The sequence below is a fragment of the Andrographis paniculata genome, unplaced genomic scaffold (assembly GCF_009805555.1).
Source record: "Andrographis paniculata isolate CXL003 unplaced genomic scaffold, ASM980555v1 Contig62END, whole genome shotgun sequence".
NCBI lineage: Eukaryota > Viridiplantae > Streptophyta > Magnoliopsida > Lamiales > Acanthaceae > Andrographis > Andrographis paniculata.
This window is the reverse complement of record NW_026137598.1, coordinates 1,773,017-1,784,364: the sequence shown is the minus strand read 5'-3', so window position 1 is coordinate 1,784,364 and position 11,348 is coordinate 1,773,017.

The following is an 11,348-nucleotide window of genomic DNA, read 5'->3' as shown; positions in this document are numbered from 1 at the left end:
TGAATCGGACAAATTAAACATCAATTAATCTATTAAAATATTTCAATAATTCAACACAAAAATCAATTGTTAGAACTTATCAGGAACTAAATCTTAAATCTATGATCTTTCGTTGAAATAATTGAGATAAGAAAATGAAATAACTAAATAACATGATTCCATTAGCGTAGTAGGATTTAGATCTACGAATTGATTGAGGATATTGTGCTCTTCAAGTCTGTGATATAACCCCTGTTGAGAATTATTGTAATATTGTCGCGTCACAATCCTAAATTATACATTTTTATTAACTAGATTCCTAAGTGTTGTAATATTGTCGCATCACAATCCTAAATTATACATTTTTATTAAGTGGCCTGTTACTCTATTAATCATTTTCCGGGTTTCTGCACATAGGTGATATGCATTTATTATTAAGTAGTCCCTCCCTTTGTCGTCCAAGTAAATATATATATATATATATTTTATTTCAGTATCCAAGTCAAACATATTCATTTTTTTTTATTTCCGTATCCAAGTCAAATGTATTTGCTTTTTTTAGTAAACTACATTCTAATTAAATACCAAAATACCCATTGTTTTATTCTCTTAATCCCACTAATGCTAAACGTAAAATAGACTTTACACTACATATTTATAAAATATTAATATATTTAAATTTGCGTGCAAAAGTTAAATTAGTACATTTAACTCGGATAGAAGAAGTATATCTAGGCTAAAAAAATGTTAAATCACATTTCAGGCAAACATAATTTGACATATAGTCAAAATAGTTTATATTTAATATATAGTTGAACTTTAATCTAATAATCAAGTGATTGCGTTCAGAGTGTAAATGTGCAAATGATGATAAATATAATCCTAAAGCATTTTTTTAGGTTACATATTGGTCCGAGCCCAAATTACAATTAGTTAGGACAAGCTCAGATTAGTAAAGTGCCAAGACCATCAAGTGTACTATTTTCACATAGTTTTTCAAGATAATTGAATTTTTTTTCTCTCAAAATATCATACTCCCTTCGTCCCATATAATATGTCCACTTTTTTTATTTTGATTCATCCCACCTAATTTGTCATTTCTTTTATTGGATAATTATATACTTTAATAATATTTTAAAAATTCATAATTTATAATTTTTTTAATTAAACTATTTAGCCACTCTAATCTTAATCTATAATTATTTTTATTATATCATAATTATTTTTACTAATAAATTTCCTAATTACTTATTAATTAATAATATCTAAAACTCCCCATGCCCCAGCTAAAGTGGAAAAATTAACTGGGTTGAGGGAATATTTTTTAAGGTAAAATCGAATAAAATCCACCAATGGTTTCACAAAATTGCGTCAAATCTTTCATACTTTCAAAATTATGTCAGACCCTCTCATGATTTCATAAGCGCTACGTCTAAGCCCTCGGCCATTCTTATTAAACGGTGTTTGACCTGCACATGTTCAAACTATGAAAGAGTTTCATAATCTTACTTTTTAAACCCTTTAAGTTACAAATATGCTCATTATTGTTAGATTTAACTTCAAAGAACAATAGATATACTCATAAATAGTTATTTTTATCTAAATTTTAAGAATTTTTTTACTACTCTGTAAGGCTAAATATAAGATGAACAAATATATTTTTACTTTTAGAGGTTTAGAAATGAAAAATCTAAAATCCATTTGCAGCTTGGGCGCATTGTGGTCAAGCACCGTTAAATACATTTAAGCTCAATAAAATATAATAGATCACGTTCAGACAGGTTAATTTAACTGACCGTCCAAATAGTTTGAATTTAGCATACAATTAGATTTTTAATTCAACAATCTCCAACTTTGATAAATGTATAATGTATAACCTTATAAACTCATGAAAATTTTACTTTCAAATCCTTTAAGATATTTTTCCAATGAAGAGTGTTCCAAAAAGTCTGAACCAACTAAGAAGATCACCTGCGATAGGCAAGATAGCCGAGGAATAATAAAGAAAGACACATGTCAATTGTTAGAATAATAAAACTAAGGGAATGAACACCAGTGCATGGACTAGTGATAAGCTAGACAGTTATGGCGAGATGTAGCAATCCAATGTTAGAACTTATTAGGAATTAAACCCTAAGCCCAAGATTTATCGAGTTGAAATAATTGTGTTGAGTACAAAAAATAATAATAATAAATAATGGCAGTAGGATTCTGGATGAGTCTGAATATAAGCCAAACGGCCCAGAAGTCGGGCAAAAGAAAGTCGGACAAGGAAAGATGACGGCCGATACGAAGGTCGGGCAAGATGAGGTCGGTCAGGATTAAAAGTCGGGCGAAGAAAGATGAGATGGCAGACGCGGAGGTCGGTCAGGACGAAGAAAGGAAAAGCAATACGTACTCAGGTCGGTGAGATAAGGTCGGGCTCTGAGGTCGAACATGATAAGGTCGGGCACAGAGGTCGGACATGATAAGGTCGGGCACAGAGATCAGACATGATAAGGTCGGGCATAGAGATCAGACAAGATAAGGTCGGGCACGGAAGTCGGACCTGATAAGGTCGGGCACGGAAGTCGGACCTGATAAGGTCTGCACTGAGGTCGGACGTGATCAGGTCGGGCTCGAAGGTCGGACAAGATAAGATCAGACACAGAGGTCAATTGAAAGAGGAAGTCGGGCGAAGAAGGACGGCTGATACTGAGGTCGGTCAAAAAAGAAAGTCGGGCGAAAAAGGACGGAAGATACGGAGGTCGGTTGAAAGAGAAAGTCGGGCGAAGAAGGACGGCTGATACGGAGGTCGGTCGAAAAAAGGTCTGTTAATTGGTCGCCTACTTAAGTAAACAGTAGTTCAGTCGCTTGGTTGGGGCAACCATTGAAGCGTCTGGATGATTCATTGTTCAGCCGATTGGAGAAATCAGATGGTGGTCGCTTGATGGGGCGGCCGATGAGTCGTTTGGTCTAGCGACCAGTCTAAGAAGCCAGAGGTTATTGTTGGGCAGTCGAGTAGTCGGTCGGGACCAGCCGCCCATTTAAGGCAGTGAGGTTTTCAGAAGCGGTCAGCCGAGACATTTGAGTGTTGTAACTGGCGCGAACGGTTGGTGAGTCGGTTAACACACGTGTCAACAGATGAAGACCTGGTAGGCAGTTGACAGCGGTTGCTGTAACCGACCAGATGGCGGTTCAAACCGTTTCTTTAAGGGGTTATTTAAGGATTCGGGTTTGTTCTGACAAATCATCTTCAATCGACATCAAATTTAAGAGAATAGCTTTTGGGGATCACCACTTTATTTTCCAGTCTGTAGTTTTATTTTCCTATTTTATTTATGTATCCTACAGTGTTTTAGAGATTCCTAATATGAGGCACTAATTATATCAAATTCGAAGATAATTTCCTATTTTCGGATTTTACTTTTTATTGTTGAAAAATTGCGTCAACAAATTGAAATAAAAAAATAAAGCAAATAAATCTAACTTGATTCCATTAGCGTAGTAGAATTCGTATCTACAAATAAATTCAGGGTATTGTGTTCTTCAAGCGTATGATGCAACCCCTATTGAGAAAACCCCAAGTTCCTTTGTGTTATTCTTTTCCATGATGAGATATGGAATAGTAATGTTGTCGCGTCTAAACTTGAGATCACAACCCTAATATATTATAACTTATTATTATCTGGCCTCATTACCCAATTAATAATATATCGAGTTTCTGCATATATGAAGTTCACACTAATTAAATATATTTAAGCCAAATAAAATTTAATATATCATATTTCAGGCAGACTTAATTTGACTCATAGTCCAAATAATTTACATTTAACCTACCATTGGATTTTAATCTAGCAATCTTCTACTGGGCTAAACGTATATTTTATAATATTATTTTTCACTAAAATTTTGCTATAAGATCCTTTAATATATGTTTACAATATTATTTGCCAATCACATTAATGTCGGATCAAAGTAGTCATTACCGCATTTATCGCAATTAGACCTATCAATGGTCACAACATTCCTACAACTTAAGATTCGATCAAGTGTAGTTGCACAATATTGATTTTATGTAATGTGATTTTAGCATGCCTATTTCTATCTATCCACCTTAACGTTAATTCAGAATAACTTGATACTGAATATTGAAAGCTAAACACTGCATATTGAACATTAAATACTGAACAATATAGTGTAAACTAAATTAACTCAATAATACTTGAATATTATTAATCAACTCCCACTAAACTAAAATAATAATATATAGTTCCACTCTTATATGAGCAACATACTTATTATAGATCTTAGGTGGCAACTCTTTAGTAATTAAGTGGATTCGAAATAATGGAAATTGTATGAATATGTTCAATAGCTAATTCATTATATGAAGTCACATAATTAAGCAGATAACAATTCTTATTATAAAATAAGGTACTAGTTCCAATTGATTTTGAGTTTTGGAATAGACTAAAATTTTATTTCTGAATGAACAATAATAATTGAATTTGTCCAAAATAGAAATTAAAACAACAACTAGTACTTAATAATAATTTAAAATTGTCAATGTAATAAATAATAATTTAAAATATTGAATGACTTTAAGTTTAACTTTCTTGTTATCATTCACATAGACGTTTCTTTCATCATCAATTGATTTTGGCAATAGAGATAATCTTGTATAAATACATTCATATGAGTTGTTGCACCAAAATCCACCCTTAGGTGTGTTTATAACCTGAAATTAAATTAATTTCATAACAAACTGAAATGAGTTTTAATGGAAGTGTACTAATTTTATTATTTTCACTTTCATAAAACTTTTTTCTCAATATATTCAAGAAATTCTTTTGACATTCAAATTTTCTGACATAGTGCCCTAAATGTTTCTGAATGACATATCTCATTATTGTGACCATACAATTTGACGTCTCCCACCTTTTGAAATTCCTCTTTTCATGCGAGAAATACGTATTAGCAGTAGTTTGGACAATCTTCCCGTATACCTTTGTCATTATACCCTATGATAATAGAACTCTTAAGAAAGTACTAATTTCCACCTTATATTGTAAAGTATTTTTAAATTTTGATAAAGAACTCATTGGTAACAGTGATATCATCAAACATCGTACCCCAAAATATTTTTGGAATGTTGTTCTTAATAATGATCATCAGACTTAGGCAATTAGAACTATCACACTTCTCAAACAACTGATTTTCATCACTATTGTTTTCTTCCATAAGAGGGATAGGTTATTTATTCTTAATACCAACTCAATATCAATACAATCCAAATGAATGGATATTGATTTTTTTCAGTGCTTGAAATTATCCCTAGATAGTGTTGATATTGGATAAATATACATATAAATACTCACGAAATATGATGAAACTCAAGAATAAATGTGATTTCATCTCAATACACTAAATGCAACAATAATAATAAATCTTTAACATAATAACATTAATTCCTAGCGGTCATTTGTTGAAATAATCATATATAGATAATAAGTGTTGTCATATAATATATCACTCTTTGGACTGATTAATTATTCACATAAGTAAAAGTCATATAATCATCCAATAATATTATGATAAATGTATATTTTATTTTGTCAATTATCAATTGCTTTTGAGCCGAACAATAATCACATGAATTAAACAAGACATATAAAACACTTACGTTATCAAGTAAAAATCTCATAAAAGAGAAGTTACTTGGAAAATTCAAATATTTGGTTTTCACCGTCAAATGCAATAAGCATTATTAATGAATTTTTAATTTTCTTAAACCAAATTAAAATTAAAATCGCGTTCAATGCATACGTGTATGATTCTGTAAAAATAAAAAATGCTTATAAGCAACTGAATGCACCATATGTGCATATAAAAATAACCTAGAAATTTTATTACAAGTTATCGAGCAACATGTACAATGGTCTTTGGACAAAATACTGACTCGCCAATGATAAATTTATTTTGACAATTAGATGTTAATAATAATGCAGTATGTCAAACAATATTTTTATTTTTGGATAAATCTATTATTCACACAAAAATAATTAAATTATCATAACTATATTCAATGTCACTAAACATGCATATGACCTACACAACTGTACATGTTGCCTTTCCTTTTGGTCAATCAATAATTATATAATTTACACAATAGAGGTTGTTTTGGCAACATATATACTATATTTCAAATAATTTATAAAATATATTATATTAATGTTGCTAATTAAAACTATCATTAATATATATGTACTCAATGCAAATAAGAACTATAATAGCATAAAATAATTTTCGAACTCATTAAAATAATTATGTAGTCGAAGAAAGTCATAGATGCAGCAGAATTACAGCTAGAGATAAAAGTATGCCATCCAAAAATATTATAATTTTGACACGATTACAATTATAGTTAAATTTAAGCAAACGCATGTTGTCGAAAAAATATTTTGATTTATAATTTTAATAGAATAATCATACAAATCGTATCGAATATTAAATTTTTCACAAAATCAACAATAAAACTAAATAAATAAATATGGCTTGATTCCATGCAAACTGTCACAACATATCATGTCAACCCATCGTATTAAAAAAAAGGAGATAAAAAAGGATTTATATATTAAAACAAATATCTCTCAGTCAAATGTCAAACCATCATTATTTTATTTTTTTTATTCTTTTAATTTCAATAATATCAATAATAAAATAGATTTTACATCACCTTATTACACTACATATTTATAAAATACTAATATACGTAAATCTACAAGAAAAGTCAAATAAGTACATTAGACTTGAACGGATGAAATATATTTAAGATCACCAAAATTTAATAGGTCACATTTAAGACAAATTTAATTTGCATATAATCATAATAATTTATATTTAACCTGAATTTTTAATCCAACATTCAATTATTGAACTTATAAGTAAATGTGTTAGTAACAGGATGAGTACAAAGGCGAGGTGATGAGGAAGATGGTAAAAATGATGATCATGATGTGTGATTGTTTGAAGGATTTTGGTGGATTTTCACTATTCATCCAATTTTTTTCCCCCAAAAACATCAAATCAAATACCTATTTTTCATTTTTTATATTATACTAAAAATCAATTTTACATTCAAAACATCACATCAAACCCTATTTATATCACATCATACAACTATTCAAATTCAAAATTTTTACTATTCAAATCCCAACTCAAAATCCAAACCTCCAAACAAACACACCCTATATTGGGCCGAACCCAAATTACAATTACTTAGGGCAAATTCAAATTAGTAAAGCGCAACTCAAATTTAACAAGTAACTCACATTTAACGGCCGGTCAAATGTACTATTTTCATAGAATTTTTTTTAAAATAATTGAATTTTTTTTTTCAAAATATCGTATTATTTATTTATAATATATTTATTACAAAAATAAGAGCAAATATTTATTTCTTGTAGGTCAAACAAGTATTGCATTGTATTAATAAAAAATAAATAATAAACATCTTTTATAATATAAATACTGAGTGAATTAGATAATGAATTCAATATTATAATTTGATCCAGATAATTAATTAATTAGATTATTTATTTAATTAAAATCATTTGATTTAAATTAAGAGTGTAGATTAATTTCAACTTATGCTGATTACATATCAGCCCTTGATCTGAAGGCATATAAAAATTCAAAAAAGTGATGAATTTTTCTACTAAAATAGAATATAAAAATATATATATTTTTGTCAAATAAAAAAAATAAGTATAAATTTGAATGACCGAAATAATACTATATATTTCAATAACATTTTTTTTTTTCTTAATAAGAGTTTCTGGTAAGGATGAAAACTCAAAGCTCGACCAAATTATTTGGGGTCAAAGTCTATTATTCAGATGTAGGATAATATATAGGTCAGATATTGTATACTTTAATAAGGTTTGGGACGAGTCTAGGTCTTAGGGTATATCCAGACCCAAATCGACCCTGACCCAAGTCGGATCCAAAAAATATATTAATAGTAAACCAATGATATTTAAAAAATAAAATTATTTTTTTAATAATATAATTATATTAAAACTACAATTAATTAGTTAATTAATTTACTAAGATTTTATTATAATATATTTTAAATAAAATACATAAATTTTGATATATGTCGGGTGTGATCTGTGATTAGGTGTAATTTTGAATTACAATTTTAAGAAGTACAAAAGTATTTTAGGTTTGTGAGGTCTATCGAATCTTATCGGATATAAGCAGGTCTAGGTATAATCAAGTTTGATTTGGGTTTTAGGTAAGATAATGTCTATTCAGGTTGAATCCCAGGTCAAACGTGTTTTTTTACGCGAGCTTGTGTCTATAAATTAAAAAATAATATTTTGTATTATTTTTTTTATTTTGTTAGAAAAAAGTTAATATATTTTTTATATATTATGTAAATGTGTCTATATTATAGGTGTATTTGTTTTGTGAAATAGTTTGAAAAGATATTTTATATATGAATTATAGAAAATTATATAATAATATAAAAACAATCATTGTGTATGGTATATTAAGTTTTTAGAAAAAATGTGTTCTTTTTTTTTTGGAAAAAAAAAATACAACCTGTATTTTTTATTAATAAATTTATTAAAAAATTATGTCAGCTATTTGAACAAACCTAAAAGTTTTATAGTTTTGAAGAAGTTTTAGAATTAATAAAAAAATTTAGTATTTGATATAGAAAGAAATATTTGATATTATATTTTTTATACAAATAATATTTATAAATAATAGTAGTAGTATAATTCCAAACATATATATGATCACAAACGTAGCCTAAACACAAGAGTGTTATTTGGGTTTGATTTGATTTAAGTTTTGTATTTAAATAACATGTTTTTGGATATACGTGGATTCCATGCTGATTAGGTTAAGATCAATATTAATGCTACATATATATGCCTTTAACTATAAATAGCTACATAAAATTACATAAATATCTTTTTCTTTATTATTTATTTTTATCTCTATCTATTGTACTAAAAATTTAGTAGATATAATTATTTATTTTATTACAGTGGAGTATTATTTTACACAACATTATTAAATTTATTAGTTCTATTATATAATGATATTACGGGTGTGTTTGTTTAGCGATTTGAATTTTGAGTTGGGATTAGTATTTTGAGTTGAGATTTGAATAGTAAAATATTTGAATTAAAATAATTGTATAATGTGATATAAATAGGTGTTGATGTGATGTTTTGAATATAAAATTGATTTTTAGTATAACTTAAAAAATAAAAGTGTTTGATTTTATATTTTTTGAAGAAATTTATTTGATGAATAATAAATTTTAAGGAAAATCCCCCAAACAAACACACCCTACATTTATTTTATATAATATAATCACATTTATTTTTATCGAAATTTATTATTTTTTTGATTAGGTATAGGATTTCTATTTTGAAAAAATAAATTATAAGGAATATTCGCTTCTTTTTTTTTTTTTACAAAGAGTAAAAGGAAAAAAAATATTAAATTAAATTGTATGTAAAAAATAATATACATCTTGAAATACAATTATATTAATAATTTGTGTAAATTCTATATATTTTGAAATTAATCTATACATTTACTTACATTTCTTCGTACGTATAAAATATAGAAAATATTTGTATTTATTTTTTTGGAATGTTATGCCTATATTAATGTTTGCATATACATATAGTTATTAATATTAATTGTTAGTATTTTAAGGAAAATTAATTATATGAGATGCACGTTGACATTAATTTTAATATTTTTAAATCTCAGGGTGTGTTTACTTATTATTATTATTATTTTTTTATTAGTAGCCTTTTTTGATTTAATTTTTAATTTTAAAATATTTTTCTTTAAAACTGCATGTGTAATACATACATCATATTTTAATTTTATATATATATTCAAGAATATAAATTATAATTTTAATAAAAAAGTATTGAGTCAGACATATGTTAAATGAATATATCCCCACTTTATTTAATTTTTCTTTTTTTTATAATTTTAAATGAAACAATTTTTATCTTTTTTTTTTTTTTTGTATAATTTGTTCATTTATTGTTTTTGTATATATAGTTTAGGGTATTTTTTAACCTAGAAGTTCGAATATAATTTTTTTGGTATATTAAAAATATTTTGATTTTCATTTATTGCCTCAAAATATTATAATAAAAATATAATATTATCTTATCTACGAATTTAAATTTTCGCACGTAGCACACTAGAAACACCTAGTATATTATAAATCTTAACAACATATATTCATACTTTTTTTATTATTATTTTTTAAACACCTAGTATATTATAAATCTTAACAACATATATTCATATTTTTTTATTATTATTTTTTATTATAACGTGAGAATTCGTATCTGTTATTCGAAAATGTGCACTAAATAACATATGTTAGGTTATAACATAACATATATTATAGGATAAATTATATAACACTCCATTGTGTTTTAATTAAAATGCAAAAAACACCCTATGTTTTATTTATTGCGTGAGACCCCTTGTGTTAATGTAAAATTTACACAAAACATTCTCCTTGTCTCAAAATGATATTTTGTTCTAAATAAAGACCTAAATTACGCAAATTTTATAAGTAAATAAATAATTGTTTAGTCCTCCATTTTATAATTTTTTAAGACAAATTGTTATCTAATTTTTATAAAAATTATAAAATAAATTATTGATCAATTATTTATTTATCTATTTTTTTATAAAAAAATATTTAAAATATTTTACATTTTTTATTTGTATAAAACTTACGTAATTTAGGTATTTATTTAGAACCAAATATCAGTTTTGGATAAGGAAGATGTTTTATTCAAACTTTACATTAACACAAGAGAGTTTCATATAATTTACCTTATATTATATTAAAAATATGCTACAATATTTATAATATATATTGTTTACTTGTATAATATATGTTAATTCAGTTAAATAAAAATTTGATTGGATCAATATGGAACCCTTGATGAAATTTTTTGTTAAAGTAATACAATGTATTTTTATTTTTTTCAAAAAATACACCCTTGATATCGACCTAAATTTTAATCCGATGAGTGCATACGAAGAATTGAGATAAAAAGTTCAAAAAAGTTGCAAGAGTGGGTGACACGCAATCCATTGCCATCATTTACATATAAAAAAAAATTATATAGGGTGTGTTTGTTTGGGGGATTTAATTAGATTTTTACTATTCATCCAATTTTTTCCCCCCAAAAACATTAAATCAAACACCTATTTTTTATTTTTTATATTATACTAAAAATTAATTTTACATTCAAAATATCACATCAACACCTATTTATATCACATCATACAACTATTCAAATTCAAAATTTTTA